The sequence below is a fragment of the Ostrea edulis genome, chromosome 7 (assembly GCF_947568905.1).
Source record: "Ostrea edulis chromosome 7, xbOstEdul1.1, whole genome shotgun sequence".
Taxonomy (NCBI): Eukaryota; Metazoa; Mollusca; class Bivalvia; order Ostreida; family Ostreidae; genus Ostrea; species Ostrea edulis.
The window spans coordinates 26,061,891-26,070,229 of record NC_079170.1 but is presented as its reverse complement, the minus strand read 5'-3'; positions in this window follow the sequence as shown (position 1 = coordinate 26,070,229).

The window sequence follows — 8,339 nt, the reverse complement described above, 5'->3', positions numbered from 1 at the left end:
CTCATGGTTTGCCTAATAAGTACACATACATGTAAGTACTTTTCTACGCACTTTCGTAGCACGCTATTGCTGGGATAGTGAGGTTAAAGTAAAACTACCTTTAAATACAGATGAGTTCCACTCCTATAAGGATTAATTTGATTAGACAGTAAATTTAATTCATTATTATAACTGAATGTACCCTCGAGTGATGGAAAAATGATTGATTGATTGTATATTGTTTAAGAATTTTTCAATCGTATGGAGACGTCATCATTGCCAGTGAAGGGCTACAAAATGCAGGCCTATGCTTGGCGCTTACGACCTTTGAGCAAGCAGGGATCTTTATCGTGTCACACGTGCTGTGACACGGGGCCTCGCCGTCTATTCCGAAGCATCACGCCATTTAATATCCTCTTATGACAAGCAGGGTGTACTGAGGACCTATTCGAACCTGGATCCTCACGGAATGAGTGATGGACAGAGGAATGAAGCGTAATCAACTGTGGTTATCCGACGATGCCTGTAGGTTGCTTTCCTACCAATGAGGTTAGCGATCTCTGTACCTAAATTATGTTAGACCCACCTGTAAATTATGTTCCTACAAATCATGTTAGCTTGACTTCCTATAAACTCTCTTAGAGTCCCTATACCTTGTTTTAGAGTCCCTATATCTTCTATTGCTACAAACTGTCTTAGAGCCCCTTACAGCTGGAGTCCCTATACCTTGTTTTAGAGTACCTATATCTTCTATTGCTACAAACTGTCTTAGAGCCCCTTACAGCTGGTGTTCCTATACCTTGTTTTAGAGTCCCTATAGTTCTATTGCTACAAACTGTCTTAGAGCCCCTTACAGCTGGAGTCCCTATACCTTGTTTTAGAGTCCCTATAGTTCTATTGCTACAAACTGTCTTAGAGCCCCTTACAGCTGGTGTTCCTATACCTTGTTTTAGAGTCCCCTACAGCTGGTTTTCCAATAAATTGTGTTAGAACCCATATACTTAATGTTCCTCTAAATCGTATTAAATCCCTCTGCAGCTGGTGTTTCTATTAATCATGCTGGAGCATCTTGTACCTGATGTTCCTGTAAAGCTGAAGTTATAATTATAAATCATGTTAGAGCCCCATGAAGCTGGTGTTTCTATTAACCATGTTAGAGTCGCATGAAGCTGGTGTTCCTATTAACCATGTTAGAGCCCCGTGAAGCTGGGGTTTCTATTAACCATGTTAGAGCCCCATGAAGCTGGAGTTCCTATTAACCATGTTAGAGCCCCGTGAAGCTGGGGTTCCTATTAACCATGTTAGAGCCCCATGAAGCTGGTGTTTCTATTAACCATGTTAGAGTCGCATGAAGCTGGTGTTCCTATTAAACATGTTAGAGCCCCGTGAAGCTGGGGTTCCTATTAACCATGTTAGAGCCCCATGAAGCTGGTGTTCCTATTAACCATGTTAGAGTCGCACGAAGCTTGGGTTCGTATTAACCATGTTAGAGCCCCATGAAGCTGGGGTTCCTATTATAAATCATGTTAGAGTCGCACGAAGCTGGAGTTCCTATTAAACATGCTAGAGTCGCATGAAGCTGGGGTTCCTATTATAAATCATGTTAGAGTCGCACGAAGCTGGGGTTCGTATTAGCCATGTTAGAGTCGCATGAAGCTGGGGTTGCTATTAACTATGTTAGAGTCGCATGAAGCTGGTGTTTCTATTAAACATGTTAGAGTCGCATGAAGCTGGTATTTCTATTAACCATGTTAGAGTCGCATGAAGCTGGTATTCCTATTATAAATCATGCTAGAGTCGCATGACGCTGATGTTCCTATTAACCATGTTAGAGTCGCATGAAGGTGGGCTTCCTATTAACCATGTTAAAGTTGCATGAAGCTGGTGTTTCTATAAATCATGTTGGAACCCCATGAAGCTGGGATTCTGAATATAAATCATACTCATACTGATGAACCAGCGTCCTTTAAAAAGGTCATTGTTATAGGGAGTCAAGATCATTTAAACCATAGAGTGTCATTACTTATAGACCGATGAATATCTTGTTAAAAGTACTACTTAGTAAATTAGAAGTTCAACAAGTTGATTCCGGTGTCATTTAGTAAGTCTTAATATATATATATATATATATATATATATATATATATATATATATATATATATATATATATATATATATATAAATATACATACATACATATATATATACATATATATATATATATATATATATATATATATATATATATATATATATAAAGCACAGAAAAATTCACTTTATTTGGATACCCACTTCCGCCCCTATCCGGGGTTGAACTCACGACCTGCGGAACCAAATCTCCTAGCAGCATGTAACCAACGCGCTAGACCGTTCGATCATCTAGGCAAGTCCTGACTTGCTTAGATGGTCGAGCGGTCTAGCGCGCTGGTTACGTGCTGCTAGGAGATTTGGTTCCGCAGGTCGTGAGTTTAACCACTTGCCTAGATGGTCGAGCGGTCTAGCGCGCTGGTTACATGCTGCTAGGAGATTTGGTTCCGCAGGTCGTGAGTTCAACCCCGGGTAGGGGCGAAAGTGGGTATCCAAATAAAGTGAAATTTTCTGTGCTTTATATTAAATATTTCTTCACTTAGGGCAGTTATGTTCATTTAAGAGTCCATTGCTATTTCTGTGTTATATATATATATATATGTATATATATATATATATATATATATATATATAAATATGAAAATAGTTGTATTTCAAGGTGTGTGTGAGGCGACCTTAATGATAGGTGTGTTTTATTTCAGTTATATGTGCCATAGTGTAAAATATTGGGTTTCCGTATGTCATTGAGCACGTACACCTTCACATTGTCAGATATCACCGTGGGATTTGGGAGCATGATTTTGCACTGTTGTAATGAAGTTATTAGTTAGATATACATCGCATTAGGGTTATCTTTACGAACCATTAAATGAAGACTGGTTATAATTACCGTAAGGCTAACCAATCTGTAAACATGTTGTTTGCTACCCACAAAGAAAATACATCCATGCAGCCACACGTTTTATTTGCCCTGCTTGAAAACTTATATTACTTTTAATTTTCCTTTCTTCAGTAAAATCTGTAAAGTGCAGATTTAAAAGATTGAATTTTTATGTGATATACTTTGTCTTAGCTACATCTATTAATGTTTCTTATAAACAAAATACCAAAATCTAAGGTGCACAAACTTGGTCTGTTTTACTTAGCAATAGGAGAGATACTAGCAGAAAAAAATCAATGTAAGATTGAAGGTCAACAGATAGTGAGCTGTAACGTTGTACGATTTATTGCAAGACCAGCTAGAGGGAGCTGTAACACGATTTAGAGGAGGATCCGCCAGAGGGAGCTGTAACACGATTTATGGGGGGACAAAAAGAGAGAGCTGTAACACGATTTATAGGAGGACCAGCTAGAGGGAGCTGTTACACGATTTATAGGGGAACCAACTAGAGGGAGCTGTAACACGATTTATAGGTAGACCAGTTAGAGGGAGCTGTAACACGATTCATGGGGGGTGGGGGGGGGGCAGCTAGAGGGAGCTGTAACACAATTTATAGGGGGATCCGCCAGAGGGAACTGTAATACGATATATAGGGTGACCAGATAGAGAGAGCTTTAACACGATTTATAGGAGGACCAGCCAGAGGGAGCTGTAGCACGATTTATAGGAGGACCAGCTAGAAAGAGCTGTAATACGGTTTATAGGAGGACCAGCTAGAGGGAGCTGTAACACGATTTATGGGAGGACCAGCAAGAGGGGGCTGTAACACGATTTATAGGGGGGACAAAAAGAGGGAGCTGTAACACGATTTATAGGAGGACCAGCCAGAGGGAGCTGTAACACGATTTATAGGTACACCAGATAGAGGGAGCTGTAACACGATTTATATGGGGGGGGGGGGGGGGCAGCTAGAGGGAGCTGTAACACGATTTATAGGAGGACCAGATCCTAACCCAAACCAGACTAGATAAGGATAAGGGAGGCAAGCTAAAGGTGGCTCAAGCACGATTGATAAAAAAGGGGATTTGAAAGCCACGGGGGACTTAAGGAACAGGCGTGTGCATCAGTGTTCTTCAGGATGATTAACTACAAGGGGGTCTGGAATGTGTTCAAGTAGGAGGATGAGTGTAGAGAATTTTGAACTCTTTTGTGCGTGAATATTCTTCGGCGATTTAAGGTAGCAGGGGACAGTTTCGCACTATAGGCCCGGTCAACTTTTAAAAAAATGAAAATACCCCATATTTGAAGTGATATTACATGTGTAAAAATGTATACAATAATTTTAGGATGCATGTCAAATGTAGCTGAGTGCTTAATAAAAATGTTGATATACAGCATGTAGGTGTCACCATGATTCCTAGCATGATTCCATGATTCTCAACTGATTCGATATGCAAGAGCTTGTTCTGGGTATAGTCAGTTTTTAAATCGAGGTAAGCTACTGACAAACAAGTTGATGGTACAGGGATTTCAACAGTCTCGATTGAAGTCAGCATTTCGCAAATTCTATGGTCGTTATAACGATCTAGTTCGTCAATACAACCTCGCATTGGGTCAAATGCTGTCTGACGTGTTTCATACCGATTGTTAAGCCGTTCTTGGCACACTGATTTTGACTGCGGATAACTCCGTTTACCTGATCAGGATATGGGGCTCACGGCGGGTGTGACCGGTCAACAGGGGATGCTTACTCCTCCTAGGCACCTGATCCCACCTCTGGTGTGTCCAGGGGTCCATGTTTGCCCAACTATCTATTTTGTATTGCTTGTAGGAGTTATGAGATTGATCACTGTTCGTTATCTTCACCTTGCATATAGATGGGTGCAAATACGAAACTAAGACATGTGGCCAGTTGCTGAAGAAATTCCGGTCAAAACATGCATGGTCCAGCAAAAGGTCTGTAGCTGAGAGGGAAGGTGGATGGCCCCATATGAAAGGTAAATTTTTGAGAAGGGCAGATAGGGTTCGTAGTTGTGTACAGTGTCTAAATCTCCATGCTTGGTACTGTGATGGTGTGGGGGTGGTGCGGATTAGCCCAAATGAGAGAAAATCAAAGCAAAAAGGGGCACATGTTCAGAGCATGTTTTGTGCACCAGCACCAGTATTTATATATTACATGTAATTTAGGGTCATGATTTATTCACTACACCAATATGAAATACATATATTGACATAAAAGGGAAATATGATTTTTCATTAGTCTGTGATAATTGACTTTGATGTATACCCCCTTATCCACATGTTTCAGAACCAAAGAAACTGTCCCCTGCCACCTGTAGATTTTTATTGTACTCAGTAATTCATACTCGCGTTCATTCATGAGAATCGAAATCTCAAAGTCTTAAGTCTCGATCATATTCATTATTAATTTATACAGAAGTAAGCCCTTCTCAGTAGAGTAAACGCGAATTTTTGTTATCGCTGATTGAATCTGAATGGCAATTTCATAAGATTAAGTACTCACGTACTATCGGAATCGACAACAGCCTGGTTCAACCAGTGCACTATTTTCACAATTTTCCATAATTTGCAATTTTTTTTGGCATAGATGTTTATATATGCAGCTTGTATCTCATCATTTACTTGCATGCATGAAGTTTAAATCACGTGTAACGACGAATACTGAGTATACCAGCGCATAGAAACTATAGGTAATTTTGCGCTTTATAAATGAATAAACTAATAATTTAAAAAATAATATAAGATGTTTAGTTATTGAACGTTTAATGAGATTAATGGAACCATACCTAAGTGAAATTTCACACCACCTAAAATCATTACTCTGACACATATGTGAGAAATTTCGTGAGTGCACATGCACCTACTCAACGTAAAAGGAAAGAGGATTCGAAATCGCAACAGTTATCGACATATTTTGTTAATAATGAGTTTTTTTTAAAATGAATATTTCTCCTCTTGTAAGGAGGATTATATCATGATTCTAATCTACAGTTTTGAGAGCACGTGTCGATACTTTTAACTAGATAGCGAAACTGTTTAAAACAAGCAAGTGACGTACTGCTGTTTTCCAACATTACCTTTTCCAAACTTCCTCATACAAAATAATCGACAATATCTTCCCGAAATTGGAATGCGTTATCTATAACGATATATTAACACAATTATGTTGATGTTATGACCACCGCCGTCTTAAGCTGTAGAGGGTGGAATCAAATATTTTAAAAATGAAGCAAATTTTAAGTATCGTCGTTGTTTTTCGGAACACGAGATAATGATTAAGAGGGAATGGCGGGGGCATTCATGTGGGGGGCCTAGACGTGAGATTAGATCTTATAAATCTAAATGTAACGTATGAAGATAACAAACAGTGATCAATCTCACGAATCCCATAAAGAATACTGAATTAAGAGTAGGGGAAACATGGAACCCTGGGCACAGCAGACGTGGGGTCAGATGCCTAGGAGGAGTACATGTAAGTATCCCCTGATTTCCGGTCACTGTATTGTATGAGGTAATTATTATGTGCTGTATATGAAAGGTGAATATAACGAACATTGATCAAATTCAGAACTCCTGTAAGCAATACAAAATAGATAGTTTGGCAAACACGAACCTCTGGACACAGCAGAGGTGGGATTAGGTGCCTAGGAGGAGTAAACATCCCCTGATGTCCGGTCACGGTATTATATGATGTAATTATGATGTGCTGTATATGTGATGTACATATAGTTTAGTATGTAGGCTATATGATGTAATTCATTATGTACGGTATTTATTCATTATGTCCGGTGATAATTTGATATATATGTTGCAAAAGAATCTATCATAGTTTTGGTGTTTGATAAAAATGAAAACAGCTTGTATTTGTAGTTGTTGGTGTGCGTGATGATCATGCTCAATATATTTTTCAGTTGTGTACGTCATAGCATGCTAAATATATTTTTCAGTTGTGTACGTCATAGCATGCTAAATATATTTTTCAGTTGTGTACGTCATAGCATGCAAAATATATTTTTCAGTTGTGTACGTCATAGCATGCTAAATATATTTTTCAGTTGTGTACGTCATAGCATGCTAAATATATTTTTCAGTTGTGTACGTCATAGCATGCTAAATATATTTTTCAGTTGTGTACGTCATAGCATGCTAAATATATTTTTCAGTTGTGTACGTCATAGCATGCTAAATATATTTTTCAGTTGTGTATGTCATAGGGTAGAAGTCTGTAACCGGGACATTGCAAAACAATTTGGGTTTTCCGTTTATCCTGCATGTACACTACACATTTGATATTAATTTTCCATTCGCGTAGGCCTTCACATTATCGGGTGTCGCCATAAGTTTTGGAAGACATTTGAATTATTTATATGAACTTTGTTGTTGTAATGCAGTTATGAGTTTTATATGCATCCTGTATATCTAAAGTACCTTGTACTTGTTAACAAATGAATATCTTTACGGACCATTTGATGACCATTAAATGAAGATTGGTTATTATTACCGTTAAGGTAATAAACATTTAAATCTTACTCTTAAAGAAAACACTTCCCTCAATATACATTTTTACATTACTTGCAAACTTTAAATAGTACAATGCATTAACTTTACTACCGGGTGGAATTCTGTTTTTAAAGTTTTCGATTTTCCTATTTTGTCTTATCTATTAAAGACAGACACTCGGTCTGTTTTACAGTGTAATTGGTAGTCGGACAGAGAGTAACCGTAGATTTAGTCAAGGATCGAAATTAAGCATACGGAACATTGATTATTTGCTAAAATGTGATTCAGAAGGATATCCTGGTCTTAAACAGAGTACATTACCATTATCTATAAAATCATTGTTTCCCGGTTAGAGTATTGAACACCATGCAATAAAATTTACTGCACGCAAACGATGTATCTGTTCCAATCCGTCAAATATTGTGTTGAATATAATTCAATGCATCATTATTTCTGTTCATCATATGTCCTGTATTATACTGTGTTCAGGTTTTAAGTTTTCACTCGTATTGAGACGTCACAAGCTGTAGGTGAAATACCACAAACTTAGACCCATGTATGGAGCTCAGGGCCCCGTAGCAGTGATGGTTCACTAACGTGGCAACGCCTGCCACGACACAGTGCCTCCTTTAAGGTATTTCTCAAAAAGACCTTTCGATTCTCTCAGTCAGTGGGACGAATAAAAAAAAATGCCTTACTTATACTGGATTCCATAACTTCACAAAATTCCTTACAGAGACACTTCCGGACGGAAAATACACTCTGAGTGTCGTTTTTTGCTGATAATTACTATTATTGTGCTGTTGGTGCTGATAAGTTCTGAGGATTAATGATATTTTTATTGTTGGTACTGATAATTGCTGTTCGTGC